The sequence below is a fragment of the Orycteropus afer genome, unplaced genomic scaffold (genome assembly GCF_000298275.1).
Source record: "Orycteropus afer afer isolate SDZICR_OR568_19922 unplaced genomic scaffold, OryAfe1.0 scaffold00298, whole genome shotgun sequence".
In the NCBI taxonomy this organism is placed as follows: Eukaryota; Metazoa; Chordata; class Mammalia; order Tubulidentata; family Orycteropodidae; genus Orycteropus; species Orycteropus afer.
In genome coordinates, this window is record NW_006921885.1 from 1,276,105 (window position 1) to 1,294,877 (window position 18,773).

The following is an 18,773-nucleotide window of genomic DNA, read 5'->3' on the forward strand; positions in this document are numbered from 1 at the left end:
GTGGGGAGGAAGTGGGAGGGGAGCTGCTGCATTGTAAATTTTGGTCAATGACATGAGACAAAGTATATGTGAACTGCTGTATGAAAAGTGAATTTACTCTTTAAATCTTCACCCAAATCCGAAAAAAAGAAAAAAGAAAAAAAAAGAATGTTATCATATAGGAAGTTACCAAATATTGTCTCTACCTTGGAGATCTAATTTTACAACAGTTAGGATAGTGTTGCTTTATATAGAGCCTAGTACATTTGTGGAATTAATTCCTAGTAGATTTAGAACAGATTAGAAATTGATGTAGCTTTAAAAGTTCAAGAAGGGACTTGTGGTAAATTAAATTATAGTTTATCAAATATTCATTCTTTTCCTCCTACTACTTCCATGAAAGGAGTATTCTTCTCTGTCCTGGTGATACTGGACTTGGCCATGTGAATTTCTTTGGTCCATGAAAAAGGGGTGGAAGGTTTTAATAGGCATTATATGTATCTGCTCATCTCTCTGAAGTATCTGACCTCCACCAAGTGAAAAACATGGCCCAGGTCTTCCTCTTCATCCTGCCCCCAAAATAGCCCACAGCCTGAAGCAGAACTAGTCAGCAACAATGGACCCATGTGTGAGAAGCAAAAGGATATTTTTGTATGCCAAAGAGATTTTGTAGGTATTTTCCATGGAGAAGTATTTAAGTAAAAGGCTAACAAATACTGGAATTAATATTTATTGAGCACTTCCATGATAATGTACTCTGAAAGGTAAAAGAAGTGGTTTGAGATCTTGATGGAATAGAGACTCTATCTGAGGTCTGTTTACATTCAAATGTTCAGATAACTGGATGGACAAGGCATTTGTGGTATGACCTTAAAGGAATGAAGTTACTGGGGAATCCAACTTGCTGAAGCAGATATGGAGAAAGCAGCCTTAGTCCCTTGGTCTTGTCCAGGTGGCTCTGGAGGCCATGCTGGGTATGCATAGCTATCCCAGCCAAGCCATGAGCACTATCATTATTCTGCAGTCATCACCATGTTCTCATCCTATCTGTCAAGTAAATTTTTCCTCTGGAATCTTTACAAATAGACTATTCAGTACATGGGGTTGCCAATACACCTTGCCACATTCTCAAAACATGTTTAAAACATTCATTTAAAATATTAATATGTAAGGTACCATTTCTTCAGAAATACACTCTGTATCCATCTCCTCCATGTGGGGGGGGTGAATGGGGGGACATCTTTTCATTTCTCATAAAGCACTGGACTTGTTTTAATAACACTTGTATTCACTTGATAGCTGTCTCTGCCTACATTATAGAACCTACCAATAGGACGCAAGAGATGTAGCTCTACCTTGTGAAGAGTGTTTCCGGGATTGCATGCTGGAACAAGGTGATTGGCCAACCTTATTTTGGGGGTGGGAGAGGATGATAATAATACATAGCTAAAATTATTTAGGAAGTAAATTCAAGAGAAGGAACCAAAATAATCCGTGAAGGTCAATTAGAAGAGATTGAACAAGTTGAGGTCAGTTTTGTTCCTTTGCAGTCACATTCTTACAATTTCTGGAGCATTCACAATCCTTCACTGCCCTGCTGCCCACGCTTTCATAGTTTCCTAAGCCAAATGGGTCTCAGATCACAATACCAGTGATGAGGTAGAAGTAAATGTCTTTGACTTTGACCCACCAATATCTGAGGGTCCATTATCCACAAAATCTCCTTTCCCCGAAACAGCATACTTTTATCTCCATGGCTGTGGAGTGAGCATGAGATGTTCCACTATCTCTATATCATCCTCATCTCCTCTCGCTCTCCAATGCTTCAGTGAGGAGCCAATGCCCATGCCTGTCCCCCAGTGAAGCTACAGAGGAAGATGACAGCAAGATGCAGAGGCTGCTGCACTGAAGCCTGTAATGTGACCAGGCCCTGCTGTGATTGTCACGAAAGCAGAACGAAGCTTTCTTCCCTATTTGTGTTGCACATTCTGTCACTTCTGTTCCAAAACTGTTTCCTTGTGAGCCTAACAACTTAGAGTGATTTCTCTAAAACAGCTTTTTCGGATTCCACTCAGTCTGTTTCTGCTTAGACCCAGGGAAGAAGATAGGATGCTTTAATCAGAAATAGGCAGGCACTCTGATGCTGGCCTGTTGCCCTTGACCTAAACTTGAACTCCTCTACTGTCTTGCCATGGGATGGACATTTATGCAAATAGAGCCCTGACAATTTCACTCTCAAACTATCAAACTTGGCATGCACAAAATTGTCTGAACCCCAGCATGAACATAATTTAGGCTCTCTCTGCTACAGTGGCACTAAAAGAAAATTAGAGAAATTAATAGCTATTTATTAGAAACTCCAGAGATTTATTGGAACAAATATAAAATTAACAGAGCATAGTTTTTCTCAGTGCATCAGTGCCGAAAGCAGCAGAACAGAACTTCCAGGCGAGGTAGAATCAGAGTGCTCCTAGTACAAACACATAGACATTCCTTAACTGAAAAAGTTCCATTTGAAAACACATAATAGGGCTTGAAAATATGAAAGAATCATATCCCAGTATGCAGGAAACAAGATGGAAACTCGGGTAAAACAAATAGGAGTAGAGGTTTTAAAGTGAGGGTATAAAGGCCCCAGGCTAAGGACTGAGCTCCCCGCATAAAGCTTAGAGCCAATGAAGACTTGCCCCATCAGTGACTGGGAGACTCAAAGAAAACTAAACTAATGGCCCAGGGAAACTAGATGAAAGCACATCACTGAATTGTGACTGAACAAAGTAACCCTCGAAGAATCAGCACTCAAAGCATGTGTCTTCTTACGGATGAGCTGAAATGACACTACCTTACCTGAAGAAGCCCTGATGCAAGAATTGCCTTTAAAGCTGGTCCAAACAACAAATGTACATACTAAATGCTTCCATCTACATAACTCTCTAGAACACGGTAATAGATATCATCCTTGATTGCTTGTGGGGATCTGGACTGACAGAGAAGGGACATGAGAGAAATTTCTAGAATGATAAAAATGCTTTGACTTGATCTGAATGAAGGGTGACTTACACAAGTGTTTAACTTTATCAAAACTGATCAAACAGTATACTTAAGACCTGATTATTTCCTTATATGTAAATTATGGCTCAATTTTTAAAATGTTAAAAGAAAGGGGGGAAAAAAACCACACAAGTAAACCTATATAGGACTTCAGCCAAGTTAATGTAAATCCACCCTCATAAGGAAACCTCTTCACTCCAGAGTATCCGGTAAACTGAGGTTTTCTTCTTCCTGGCTGCTGGAAGCTGGGCCCTGGACGTGAGACTAAGTACAGACAGTCAGTGGCCTCCCCTTGAGCCTTTGAGTCTCATAAAGAGTCCGGAAAAGTACTAAGCGTAAGTAGCACGTAGGTCCGCAGCAAAGCGCAGTGTCCTGACTCACCTGGCCTCCGAAAGTTTCCATCTGAACCTGGGTCTTCAGCTTGTTTCCAAAAAGTAAAAAAAAAAAAAATCTTTTTTGATTAATTTAACCAATGTTAATTTCTCTTGTTTACAGCTAAGGACCCAGACTCACATGAAATTTGGTACCAGAAACGAGTTGTTGTAGGCATCACCCTCAGGAAATGGACCAGGATTTGTTTTCTGGCCAGGTGAAGCTGAGGGCAGTGAAAAATCAAGGCTGTGTAAGTGATGGAACCGTATTTGTGACACATGGTAGTTAAATAGCTAATTAAATTGTCCCCTGGAGTCTCCTGGAATGAAGAGCCGCTAAAGACCAGGTTTTGTCAGACTCATAGGCCTCTTTAGAGCCACAGTCTCTTATAACCCACACTACAGCCTTATATACAGGAGCTCTGATGGTGTAGTGCCTAAGGCATATGACTGCTAACCAGAAGGCTGGCGGTTCAAACCCACCAGCCACTCCTCAGAAGGAAGATTGGGCAATCTACTTCTGTAGTGATACCACCTCAGAAACACAAGGAGGGGTGGCTATGAGTCAGATATGACTCAACGGCAGCAAGTTTGGTTTGGTTTTTGGTTGCAGCTTTATATGTAACTATTATCATCTCCTTTTTTAAAAATGAGGAACTGAAGCTTAGGAGGTAAAACCTTTCTGGAGCTTTATTCTTAAACCATGCTCTTAACCATGAAGAATTTGGTGTCCGTATCATGCACCAACATATTTTTATACACATATATATTTATCCATAAACACAATGCAATATGCAATTCATAACAGTGGTAGACTCTGGGAAGGAATTGAAAGGGATGAGCCAACAAGCCAAAGGGAATGTCAACTCTTAACCATTCCACTCAGTAGCAAATTGCTCCAAATACCTCCCCACCCCTGTGAAATGCCTCCATTAGACAGTATTTGAATACATGGAAAAATGAATTCTTCCAAAATCCATGAAGGCAACATTTGACCACAAAATATTTTATATGTTCTAGGCAATAAACAAAGGAGCTCTGGTGGCTAGTGCCTAAGGCATTTGACTGCTAACTGAAAGGTTGGTGGTTCAAACCCACCAGCCACTCTGCAGAAAGAAGATGGAACAATCTACTTCCATAAAGATTTACCACCTTGGAAACCCAATGGGAGTCATTATGAGTCATAATCTATGATGGTAGTGAATTTTTGAGAGTTTAGCCAATAAACAAGGCTTATTTTTGGAAAGAAGGACTGCCAGTGGAAATAGGAGGTTAGGAGAATAAAAAAAATTAATTTTATACTTTTTTGTATTTTGGAATGTTTGGAGATGTACATTTCTTACTTTTATTTTTAATAATTTTTTGAAGTTCTGATCTTTTCTGAAACTCAGAAACCCTTACCACTAATAAGGTAAGGGTTTTTCCCCCCATTGGATAGGAAGCATAAGAGATAGTGAATAAATATAAGAGGTTTAAAGCCAAATTCTCCCAGATTAAAATCCTGTTTCTACCCTCTCCTAGCTGTGTAGAACCTTTATCAATTCACACCAATTTGAGGCTCATCTTCCTCATCAGTATACAAAATGCAGGGAGAATTGCTATTTACAACCATAGAAGCTTCTTAAGAAGGGTAAATTGTCTTATATACCATGAGCTGGCCCAGAGGAGAAATGAGAGCACAAAGAAGACAGTGGATCTGATAGGACAGAGGGCTGCATGTGGCAAAGAATGAGTAGCCACTGAGGATCCTTGGAGGCTGGGAAGCCTAAAGTACTTTAAGGGACAGCAATACCTAAAACAGGGTAAGGAGCCTTGGTGGAACAGTAGTTAATTGCTCATCTGCTTAAAAAATAAAATGTTGGAGGCTCAAACCCACCAGCACTCTGTGGGAGACAAATGTGGTAGTCTGTTTCCGTAAAGATTTACTGCCTTGGAAACCCTATGGGGCAGTTCTACTCAGTCCTAGAGAATTGTTATGAGTCACAATCGACTTGATGGCAATGGGTTGGGTAATGTCTTATAAACTCACTGCCATTGAGTCATTTCTGACTCATAACGACCCCCACTGGGTTTCCAAGGATTTAATCTTTATGGAAGTAAATTGCCCAGTCTTCTTTCCATGGAGCAGTTGGTGGGTTTGAACCACTGACCTTCCAGTTAGCAGTCAAATATCTTATCCACTACACCACCAGAGTTCCTGTTGTTGTTGTTATGTGCCATGGAGTCAGCCCTGACTCATAGCAACCCCTCCTTGGGTTTCCAAGGTGCTATCACTAAGGAAGTAGATTGTCCAACCTTCCTTCCAAGGAGTGGCTGGTGGGTCTGAATCACCAGCCTTCTGGTTAACAGTCAAGTGCCTTAGGCACTATGCCACCAGAGCTCTTAGGAGGTTTCAATTTGTTTGCAGTGTACAGTGTGACTGGTCCCATAGCCCACACCTCTCAGTAAAAGTCAGTTCTTTTTGCACTAATCTTTATGGATGCTTGTGAGGGTATCGAGTTTGAGGACAATTAAAGGCAAATATACTGTATACTAAGGTTGTCTCCTTGGAAGCGAGAATGGCCAGACTTGGTCTCACCTACTTTGGCCATGTTGTCAGAAGGGATCATTCCCTGGAGAAGGATATCATGCTTGGTAAAGTGAAGGGTCAACGAAGAAGGGGAAGGCCTGCAATGAGATGGATGGACACAGTGGCTGCAACGATGGGCTCAAGTATAGCAAGGATCATGAGGCTGACACAAGACTAGGCAGTGCTTCATTATGCTGTGCATAAGGTAGCTATGAGTCGGAGATGACTCAACAGCATGTAACAACAACTAGCTTGGGTCCTTACCAGGGAGGGAATAAAACACAGCCACAAGAGTGGAAAAGAGGGCAGCAGAAACACGAAATCATGATAAAGGACTCTGGAAATTCATGGATGGGGATGGGAAGAGGCTATGCACTTCTTCTGGCCATGGGTGGTTTGCTCTCATTTTTACTAGACCTCTAGGGACCAGGAGACCCAAGTTGCGTGTAAAATGGGATAATAATGCCTATTTACTACCACATCTGTGAATGGGAATGCAGACAAGCAGACTGTGCCTGGAATATATAAATAACCAAGAAATAGCAGCAATTGAAGAGACAGCTGACAAAGAGCAGCTTTGGGAAGAATGAGTACATATTAGGAACATTTTGGAGCTCTGAACATTTTATGAGGAAGAGTGGTGAAGGGAGAGTAGGGAGATGGGGCTTGGACCAGCCTGCTAAGGAGGCTTAATTAGGATGCCCAGACAATCCATGAAACTCAGGATTGGGTAGCAGAAAGGCATCTAGGGCCAGCATGAGACTCTGTTAGTTACATTGCAAAAGTAACAAAAACTAACTTGAGCTAGCTTAATAAGAAAATTGATTATAAGGAATAGGGATCTCTCACAATATCCAAAGGCAGGAAGTATCTCTGCTTCCATCTTTTCTCTCGTAATAACTTCCTCTGCTTCTCTCCCCATGGTTATCAGCTGCCATGCTCCTGGTCAAGCAGGTTGATGCTCTCTCTATGCCTCAACTATCCTGTTATGGATTGAATTGTGTCCCTAAAAATGTGTGTTGGAATTCTAACCCCTATACCTGTGAATGTAATCCTGTTTGGAAATAGGGTTTCTTTGTTTTGTTAATAAACCACATCAGTGTAGGGTGTGTTCTAAACCTAAGTACTTCTGAAGTTATATAAGTAGCAGCATAGACACAGACACAGACGCGCAAATGGGGAAGACAGATGTTACGTGAAGATCACTAAGGAACCAAGGACACCTGAGCTATAGAAGCCGAAAGAGACAAGAATCTTTCCCCAGAGCCAACAGAGAAAGAACTAGTGCCCTGAATTAGGATTTCTAAATTCCTAAACCACGAGAAGGGAGCTCTGGTGGCATAGTGCCTGAGATATTTGACTGCTAACCAGAAGGCTGGCAGTTCAAACCCACCAGCCACTCTTCAGAAGGAAGGTTGAGCAATCTATTTCCTTAGCGATACCACCTCAGAAACCCAAGGAGGGGTCACTGTGAGTCGGGTCTTACTCAACAAAGTGAGTTGAGTTTAAACTTTGAAAAAAAAATTTCTGTTCTTCAAAGCCACCCACTTTTGGTATTTATTTTAGAGCAACAGTAAACTAAGATATCTCGTTTCAAAAGAAAAGGTGCTTATTAACTCAGCGTGAGTCACGCAACAACCTCTGGTCCAATCATTGGCATGTTCCATATGTTTACTGAGCTGCTTACCGCTATAGAGGAGGAGCAAGTTATAAGATTCATTGTGAGCATCACTCACTAACAAATTCGCAGATCCTAAATTTGTGTCTAAATCTGTTTTCACCACTGTTGTAAACATTATCCGGATTCCTTTGTATTCAAAGCTGAAAACCAGTAACAGAGTCCAATCCATATTTTTCATGTTTTCTAATTTCTATTTATTGTCACTGAATTTAATAAATTGAATACAACTAATTCATTGAATATAGCATATTTACTTTCATGTGTTCCTTATCTCATTATATCATAAAATTCTTTCAAAAAATTATTTTGTCTTTTTGCCTTATGTCTCTTATCAGTTAAATTTAAAAAAGAAATTCACTGCCATTGAGTCAATTCCAACTTATAGCGACCACCTTTGGGTTTCCAAGGTAGTAAACCTCTGCAGAAGTAGATTGCCTAGTCTTCCTTCCATGGAGTAGTTAGTGGGTTTGAACCACCAACCTTCTGGTTAGCAGAACAAATGCTTGTTAGATGAGTTAATGAGCTAGAAAGGTGATGAGGACAGTCTTCTTTATAATTTTTCCTAAAATAAGGCTTGGAGAGACAATCATTTGAAACAGAAAAACCCCTGATTTTTATAGTCCACTCATGTTCTGTTCTAATAAACTCCATTAATCAAGATTTCTGGGAGAGTTCCATTCATATACTCACTTCATATTCAATCATGACTAATAGTCAATGAATCAGAAGACTGTATTGTACTTGCAAACCATTTTAATGTGTTTTTAATCTTCTTTTGATTCTGAAGGCCCAGCAGGATCTTGTTAGGCCTCAGTCATATTTTATGGAAAGACAAACTAAATAGAAACATATATAGACAGCTAGACAGAAAGTCAAACAGACAATAACTTCCCACAAACTCAAAGATCCCAGGAGTTTTGGTCACCCAGTGCCACTCTAACAGAAAATACCACAAATGGATGACGAACAAACAGGGATTTATTCTCCCACAGTTTAGGTGACTGGAAGTCTGAGTTCAAAGCGCCAACTCTAGGGGCTGAGTGAAAGCCCCTCAGCCTTCAGTTTCAGCTCTGTTTCTTGCTCCCAGCCCACTGAAGCTGGAAGATTCTCTTAACTCAGGCAGCTTCTGGCTGCTGAGGCTCATAAACCCAAGGTGAACAAGTAAAATGGCATGGTCCCAAGATTATCAAGAAATATGGCAGCCCACTAATTCAAGTCCATTAACAGTCCCAACATCAGAAGACAACATGGCTAGCCTTTGAGATGAAGAATCAGCTACATACAGGGTCCAAGAGTGCCAAAACCTCAGAGACCTTTCTCAGAGCTATTTTCTTATACACAGGAAGCAGACCACATCCTTAAGGCAGCTGCTCAGCTGCTCCAGTAGATTCCACCATGGAGTTGATTACCAGTCTCATCATGGGGAATAACTCCATCCAGCTGCCCAGCCACTCAAACCAAGGCCAGCCTAGTTGACAAACAACCTTAACTACCACATCAGGAGAACACCACACAGCTACTTCTATCCTTTCCACAAGTAAACAGTGTTCCTTCCTCCATGCTCTGGCAAGCACTTATTTCTCACAAAAAAAATGATGGTTCAAACAGGGAAGGAGGAAGTGCTAAGTAATTCTGTAAAAGTGGGGTCAGGGTCTTCACATCTCTACCCAGTCCTCCCTCCTGAGATTCAGAAACCACGTTAATCCTTTTTAGTATATGTACTGCCGAAGTGAGCACAATTAATTCATTAAGCACAGAAATCTTCCAGATCCGATGGGTATCCCTCTCCTAGTTTCCTTTCTCTTTTTCTTCAGTGGCACCAATCAGGACTTGAGTCCCCAGCTGATGTGTAACAGTGTTCTGGTCCCTTGGGGAGGGCATGGGAGTTAATCCTCCATATTCTGCTTTCTCTGTGCTGTTTTCTCCTACTGGTTATAAACACTGACAATTAAAAAGACATTTTACAAGGGTTCTTTTCCAGCTGACTCTTGCCATATGATGCTCCAAATGACACATATCAGCCCTGAGAGAAATCTCACTACACAAATCCTCAGAGGTGCCGAAGTCCAAGGTCAGTAGAAACATACAAATGCTTGGAGCATACCTTTCTGAAAGTGTTCAGTTCTCTCTTCCACTTAGCCTGATTTCCACCTTCATATGGATGCCTTCCAAGACAAAACTGCTGTTATAATGATGAACCTGCCACAGTGAAGGGAATTACTTTCTGTTTTAACCATTTGGCAGTCCTGAGAGCAATATCTTTAAAGAAGTATTCTGATATAGAGTGCATCAATATAAAACTGGGAACTGGAACTAGGGAGACCCAACAGAGCAGGCTGCTGCAACACTTGCCCATGTTTTGGTTATTGAGTGACAATGCTCATTGACAAACTTAATAGTTAATTAATTATCCATGAATCATGTTAAACTTCCAAAAAGCACACCAGTCTCTTTACTGAGTTATGGAAAGCCCCCAATTACCAGCCATGTTCCACTTAGGTACTGAGGTTGATTAAATTGTTGTTGTTGTTGTTGGCTGTCATCAACTCAGCCCCATACTCATGGCGACCCCATGCACAACAGATATTGAACCATAGGGTTTTCATTGCTATTTTTTTGGAAATAGATAACCAGACCTTTCTTCCGAGTCTGTTTAAGTCTGGAAACTCTGCTGAAACCTGCTCAGCATCGTAGTGACACACAAGCCTCCACTGACAGTCAGGTCATAGCTGTTCATGAGGAGCCTTGGCCAGGAATCAAACCCAGGTATCACGTAGGGAAGGTGAGAATTCTACCTCTACACCGCCACTGTTCCCCAACATTCATGACAGGAGGAATTCTTTCCTGGGCAATTTGTGAGTTCAAATAGATTTAAAGATGATCAGAAGTTTGTCTAATATCCACTCTGAAATCCAAGGACAGCCCCCACTTTAACTTTTCAATTTCATTATGACGACAACAGGTAATTACAGTGTCAAGAGTATTGGTGAGTGTGGCAGAGCAGGGTTGGTACACAAACTGGTAAAAATGAAATGGTTTGCCTGAGAAAATTAAAATTAATAGCAAGAGATGACTAAACTCAAAAAAACTAAATTCAATGCCGTCGACTTGATGGCGAATCATGGCGACCCCTCTGTGTGTTTCCCAGGTGGTATCTCTACGAAGTAGATTGCCCAATCTTCCTTCAGAGGAGTGTCTGGTGTGTTTGGACCACCAGCCTTCTGGTTATCAGTCAAATGCCTTAGACACTATGCCACCAGAGCTCCCATAAGATGACTGCTCTTTGATAAAATCAAATGATTGGTAAATATTCAATTGTTTATAAAATGAATATAAATTTTAAAAAAAATAAAACCAAACCAAATCCACAGCCATTGAGTTGATTCTCACTCATAGCAACACTTTAGAACAGAGTAGAACTGTTCCATGGAATTTCCAAGGCTGTAAATCTTTACAGAAGCAAACCGCCTTATCTTTCTCCCACACAGTGACTGATGGATTCGAACTACTGACCTTTTGGTTAGCAGCCCAATGCTTTAACTACAGCACCACCAGAGTCTTAAAATAAAATAAAGAGCTACTTAAAAACAAGTATCTCACTATAACATCATAAAATTAGCTAACATAATTTTAAAATAACATTTTAAACTATCGAACAATAATAATCTTTTTTTATTTTTAAAAGTACTGTTGGTCTTCCCTGTCTTTCACAGTCAAGAAATTTTCAAGAGGTTTATCTTTAAGGTGAAACCAGCCATTTTGCAATATGTGCACTTTTATCATTTTTACATCCAAACCATGTGCTTCATGTTAACACAATTCCCCTTTTCAATCAATCTACTCTATGAGCCAACTCGTGATTTCAAGAGCAAAAACACATTTAAGGAAAACATCAGCACTATTTTCAGCTATCCTCACGTCACCCACAGACCCCATCTGTAAATTTGAGTAGCCCTGTCTAGACAAGAATTCAAGTCAAGCTCTGAATCTCTTACAGAAGACAGTGATTCTTCCTTCCTTGCATCTGGTGTCTGAAGAATAACGTGTTGTCTCAATCAAAAGAGTGGAACATCTGTACCACAAGGGCTTGTTTCAGAACTCAGTCATAAATTAATTGTCACCAAGCAATTGCCAAAAAATGTATTAAAACTAATTGTATTTGAAAGAGATTTTATAGAATATGTTAATTATCTACACTCTAAGCCTGAACTCGGTTATTAGGAAAAAAAGGATCTTCTAATCATCTTACACATTTCATTGCAGAGATATCCAAACCTACAGTTTAATATTTTACTTTGTTGCAAGAAATAAAAATGTATACTACAATGTGTCTTTCTCAATACCATAGTTGAAGATGTCACTTGTAGTACTCAAAAGCCATTGTATAAGAAACTTCACCACCTACACGATAAATTCCTGTTTTCATTTTGTGCAAAACAATAAGAAAATTGTCTCTTTTTTTTACCTCTCTTTTTCTGCTCACTTTGTTAAGATGGAAGTTTTACTAGGTTAAGTTCTGTCTCACTTCTTTCACTGCACCCTCTCCACTTCAGTGACTTCATCTTGTTCCAAATTTCAGGTATCATCTTTATGTCAACACTCCCAGACCTCTTTATCCTCATCCAGCCCCTACCTCTAGGAAAAGCATGGTTCAATAGAACTTTCTGTGGTAATGGAAATGTTCTAATACGTGATGCCCAATCTGGTAACCACTAGGAACAAATGACTATAGAGCACAATGGCTAGTTGCTACCATATTGGACACCACAGCTCTATGCTTCCATTTGTAGCTGGCTGTTGAGAAATTAGGAGTTCTGGTGGTGCAATGGCTAAGATAGCAGCTGCTAACTGAAAAGTGGGCATTTTGAATACACCAGCTACTCCATGAGAAAAAAGACCTGGTGATCTGCTCCAGTAAAGATTTCAGCCTCGGAAACCCTATGGGGTAGTTCTAGTCTGTCATATAAGGTTTTTGTGAGTTGGAATAGACTCTACTGCACACAACAACTAGTTGAAAAATCCAATTCTAAAACTAATATGTCTGCCTTAGTTATCTAGGGCTGCTATAATACAAATACCATAATTAGGTGGCTTTAATAAACAGAAGTTTATTTTCTAACAGTTTAGGAGGCTACAAGTCTGAATTCAGGGTGTCAGTTTTAGGAGAAGACTTTCTGTATCTCTCTCTCTCTCTCTCTCCCTCTCTGTGTGTGTGTGGGGGGGTGTTCTGGGGAGTAAGAACTTTGACTCCTTTCAAGATCTGTAGGCTTGGCATTTCTTGGAGATTTCCATGTGTCTTGGCATCAATATTTCTCTGGGTCTAGGAGGTTCTCAGAGCAGAGATCCTGGGTCCAAAGGACATGCTTCACTCCTGACTCTTCTTTCTTGGTGATACAGAGGTCCCTTCTTCTCCCCTTACTTCTCTCATCTTTATCTTTTATAAGATAAAAGGTGATGCAGTCCACATCCAAGGAAACTCACATCAGATCTAGGCTGTGAGCTGAGTAAGGATTTTGCATCCCACCCTAATACCCTTTCAACTGATTAGCTGATCATATCAGATCACATCATGGGAGATGATTACATCATTACATAACTACCAGATTACATCATTACATAACTGCCAACCCACTGAGAATCATGGCCCAACCAAGTTGACACATATGTTGGGGGTGTGCTGTAGTGAGTTGCATAGTATGGCTTTTCTAGCCATTGTCTTTGTAACTTCCTCCAGATTACTTTGTGGGACCATACAAATATGTGTCAACTTGGCTGGGCAGCTGGTAGTAGTTATTCCTTATAAAAAGACTGGCAATTAACTCCATGGTGAAATTTGCCATGAGCAACTGAATAGCTGTTTTTAAACTCCTGATTGTTCAAGTTATCCAGCTGGGGTATTTCTGTTGAAATAGCAGGAGTAATCTGGGAAAGTTTGCTCTCTCTCAGGTGTGTAGAACTCTGGTGGGATTGGTTAGTTTTGCGACTCTGCCAGGCTTAAAATTAGCCCTCTTAGAGGCAGAGGGAGAATCTTACTGCCAGCTGAGAGAGATTTCCAGCTGAGAGATACACCCAGCTGAGAGATAGCAGCAATGGAACCAGGAAGCATGAGACAGAGTGGCAAGCTTACCTGGCCCACAGAGGCAGAGGCCAGGCCAAGAGGCCAAGGGCCAGAGAGGCATGTCTAAGGACACAGCAGAGGGGAGACTGTCCCAATTGAGTAATGGTACCCAGAGTGCATTCCTGAACTTGAATTGTAGCCTATTTCTTCCCTAATAAACCCCATAGTCTGAGTTCTGTGTGACCACTGCCATGAATTATTGAACCCAGCAAAGAGATGGTGGATGCCACGGGAGGGATGGTTGGTGTCAAGGTTGGTAAGAGGGCTAGAGGGTGGGGCCATATCTGGTCTCATGGGAACAGGCCTTGGTCTGCTGATGGTGATTCTGTCTTCCTTTTGTGTAGTTAGAGGAGGTCAAAAGATGCCACCTCCTTGCCCCTTTAGCAGGGGAGATAACAATTCAATCCATGACAGTGTCCAAGCCAAGAATATCAGTTTCTGCCCACAACAGCAAATCCCCTTCATTTCCTTGACCCTATTAGTTATACAACCATATTCTTTTTCATCCAGACAGATGGTAGTTACTTTGACACCCACCTTTTTCCCACATTCAGTTTGCCACACACATTTATTACATAGTCACACCTCTGAGCAAAAAAGAAAAGTTCATTTAAAAAAATAATTAATAATTCTAAATAAATGAGTACATCAGCAAATCAATGTGTTTCTCTAGTTGATATTTTGATTATTTCATTCTCTCTTGGAAACTTCAGCCAGATCCAATATTGCATAAATATATAAGGTGAATTATATGGTCTGTAAGGATCAGAGGAGGAATTTCAAAGAAAGAATCTATGGTACATGGGAGCAGAAAAAGATGTTAAGGCTATGTAGTAGAAATATTATTGTTTTTGTTATTGGCTGTTACTGAGTTGATTCCAACTCTCAGTGACCCTATGTGACAGAGTAGAACTGCCCCCATAGGATTTTCTTGGCTATAAAAGCTATAGAAGCAGATCACCAGATCTTGTTCCCATGGAGCAGCAGGGTGGGTCCAAACTGCCAACTTTTCTATTAGTAGCTGAGCACTTAACCATTTGTGCCATCAGGGCTCCTTGTGTATTAGAAATAACATGAGTTAAATTATTAATTCTGCAGGTGAGTAGATAGGAGGAAAGGTAGAGAGAAAAGAATGAGAAGAGAAGGAAAGAGTGAAAGCAGATAGAATGCTTTTGACTAGTGAAATGAAGAAGGATTTATAGGTGGTTATCAGACTACAATTAAAGTCTCAATAAAGACTGAAATTGTACAGGCTACTCTTGGCTGCCCTGGTACAGTGACTATTTTATAATGAGAAAACAAACAAACAAACAATAATTAGAGGAGAAACTAGACATGCTTTAAGGCAACATAATGTAAGCCATACAAGTAATTTTAAATTTTAGGACCCAGATTTAACTAAATACAAGCAAGATAAATTTAATAATACATTTCATTTAATCCAGCATAACCAAAAAATCATTATTTCAACACATAAGCAATGTTTCAAAAATTATTTATGAGATATCTTACTTTCTTTTGTACTAAGTCATTGAAATTTGGTGTATATTTTATACTTACATCTCAATTGGTGCAATGAATTTTTATTGGAAATAATTGAACTATATTTAGAATTCCTAAAATTTACAGTGGAAAAAAGATATCCACATAACAAAATCATTCCAAACATTCTTAAAATATTTTCAAATTGGTATTATCAATTATCAATTTTTATTTTATTAAAGTTAAATAAAATTAAAATTTAGTTTTCAGTTGCACTAGCCACATTTTAGGTGTCTAATAGGAGCTCTGGTAGCATAGTGGCTAAAGCACTTGACTGCTAACCAGAAGGCTGGCGGTTCAAACCCACCAGCCACTCCTCGGAAGGAAGGTTGGGCAATCCTACTTCCGTAGTGATACTGCCTCGGAAACCCAAGGAGGGGTCGCTATGAGTCGGGGCCGACTCGACGGCACATAACAACAACAACAACAACAATATGGTTACCATATTGGACAATGCAAGCTTAAAACTTGATATTAGGAAAGAGCATGAGGAAAATTTTATCAGAAATTTGTAATATAAACAAAGGATGCATGGGAAAGGAAAGAATTTGAGTTATTTATAAAACAAAATGTGAACCTCGCCAGATGGAATACACACAAATCAAATCAACTACATGAGTGTAGTCACCAAAGGTGACAAAGCAAAGCAGAAGCCAGGCATCCAGGTAAGGGGAGGGAGGGATCCATGCCCCACCCCCACCAGCCAGGAAAGTGGGGAAAGGGAAGCCAGGGGGACAGCAGAGCAGAGCAGCACCAGGGATACAGGTAAGGGGAGGGTAGAGAGGTTTTAAACAGCTAAGCAAGGCAAACTCCTCTGTCAGTTTGTCATACTACTGTGGCTTGTGTGTTGCTGTGAGGCTTGAAGCTGTGCCACTGGAGTTTCTAGTGCTGGCAGGGTTGCACATGGTGCACAGGTTTCAATGCACCTTACAGACTGAGACACACTAAGAAGAAGGAAGAGGTCATCCACTTCCCAAAGAACTGGCAAGGGAAAACCTTATGAATAGCAGAGAAACACTGTCTGATACATTACTGCACAACTTTGTGAACAGCTCAGAAACATTATCTGACACAGTGCAGGAGGATAAGACCCTTAAGTGAGAAGGCTTTCAAAATACAACTAGGAAGCAGTGGCATCATCAGAGTAGGACCAACCCTACTGATATGGATAGAGTAAAGCTTTTGAGACCTCAATTTGCTTATGTGGCACAATTCAAATTCAGGAGAAACAGCTGCAAACATCCATTAATAACAGGAATATGGAATGTACAAAGTATGAATCTAGGAAAATTAGAAGTTGTTGAAAATGAGATGGGAAGCATAAAGATTTATATCCTAGGCATTAGTGAGCTGAAATAGACTGGTTTTGACCATTTTGAATCAGACAACCATATGATCTACTATGCCAGGAAAGACAATTTAAAAAAGAATGGCATGACATTCATCATCACAAAGGATGTTTCAAGATCTGTCCTGAAGTGCAATGCTGTCAGGATAGGATAATATCTATATGCCTACAAGGAAGACCAGTTAATATGAGTCTTATTCAAATTTATGCACAGGCCATCAACTGCTCAAATGCAAGTTCAACTTGAAGTTAAAGACAATTAAAACAAGTCCACAAGAGCCAAAATATGATCTTCAATATATCCCTCCTGAATTTAGAGACCATCAAAGGATAGATGTGACACATTGAACACCAATGACCAAAAATCAGAAGAATTGTGGGATCACGTGCATTTAAAATATCTGCTTGATTGGCAGCAGTTTTACTTTTCTCAACTATTGTATCAAATATTAAAATGCAACTTAATCAAAGGCCACCAGAGTCTACTTAAAACTTAAAACCTTACACAATGTTCATCAACAGAAAAAATACCTGGTTTTATTTATCATAGACTAATTAAGCATTTCCACCACTCGTCTGTAAATTTGTCCTACTGGTGGCTTTTATGTTGCTGTGAGGCTGAAGGCTATGCTACCAGTATTTCAAATACCAGCAGTGTTACCCACAGTGGACAAATTTCAGCAGAGCTTCCAGACTAAGACAGGCTCAGAAGAAGGCAGAGGCCATCTACTTCTCAAAGAATTGGCCAGTGAAAACCTTATGAATAGCAGTGAAATACTGTCTGATATATAACTTGAAAGCTTTATGAATAGCCCTGAAACATTGTTTAATACAGTGCCATTAGATGAGCCCCTCGAGTCAGAAGTCACTCAAAATAAGACTAGGAAAGAGCAGCCTCCTCAGAGCAGAGCTAACCTTAATGACATGGACAGAGGAAAGCTTTCATGACCTCCATTAGCACAACTCAAAATGAGAAGAAACATCTGCAAACATCCATTAATAATCGGAATATGTTGTTGTTGTTGTTATGTGCCATCGAGTCAGACCCGACTCACAGCGACCCCTCCTTGGGTTGCCGAGGCAGTATCACTACGGAAGTAGATTGCCCCATCTTCCTTCCAAGGAGGGTCTGGTGGGTTTGAACAGCCAGCCTTCTGGTTAGCAGTCAAGTGCCTTAGGCACTATGCTACCAGAGCTCCTATCGGAATATAGAATGTATGAAGTATGAATCTAGGAAAATTGGAAGTTGTCAAAAATGAAATAGAACACATAAAGATAGATATCCTAGGCATTTTGAGCAGAAATGGACCGGTTTGGGCCATTTTGAATCACACAACCATATGATCTACTATGCCGGGAATGACAAATTGAAGAAGAAAGGTGTGGCATTCATCATCACAAAGAATGTTTTAAGACCTATCCGGAAATATAAGGCTGTCAGGGACAGGATAATATCCATATGCCTACAAGGAAGACCACTTAATACTACTGTCATTCAAATTTAATCATTTTTCTGGTTACTTAATACGACTCTAACAAAAATACCACAAATGGGATTGCTTGAACAAACAGGAGTTTATTCTCTCACAGTTCAGGAAGCTAGAAGTCTGAGTTCCAAGTGACAGGCTCTAGGGGCTGGGTGAAATGCCCTCGAACTTGGGCTTCAGCTCTGCCTCTTGCTTCCAGCCCACTGAAGCTAAAGGCATCTCTTCACTCAGGCAGCTCCTGGTTGCTAAGGCTAACAAGCCCAAGATAGACACGTGAAATGGCACATTCCTGATGTTACCAAACCACACGCCAAGCCATTAATTCAAGTCCATTGAAAGTCCCAAGGTCAGCAGAGCATGGCAGGCTGCTGAACAACGACACACCTACATGCAGGGTTCAAGTATGCCATAAGCTAGAGACCATTCCCAAAGCTGTTTCTTATATACGAGAAGTAGATCACATTCCAAAAGCAGCTACTCAGCTGTTTGTGGTAGGTCCCACCATGGATTTGATTGCCAGTTTCATCATGGGGAATAACTATCACTAGTGGCCCAGTACCTAAGGCACTTGACTGCTAACCAGAAGGCTGGCGGTTCAAACCCACCAGCCACTCCTCGGAAGGAAGG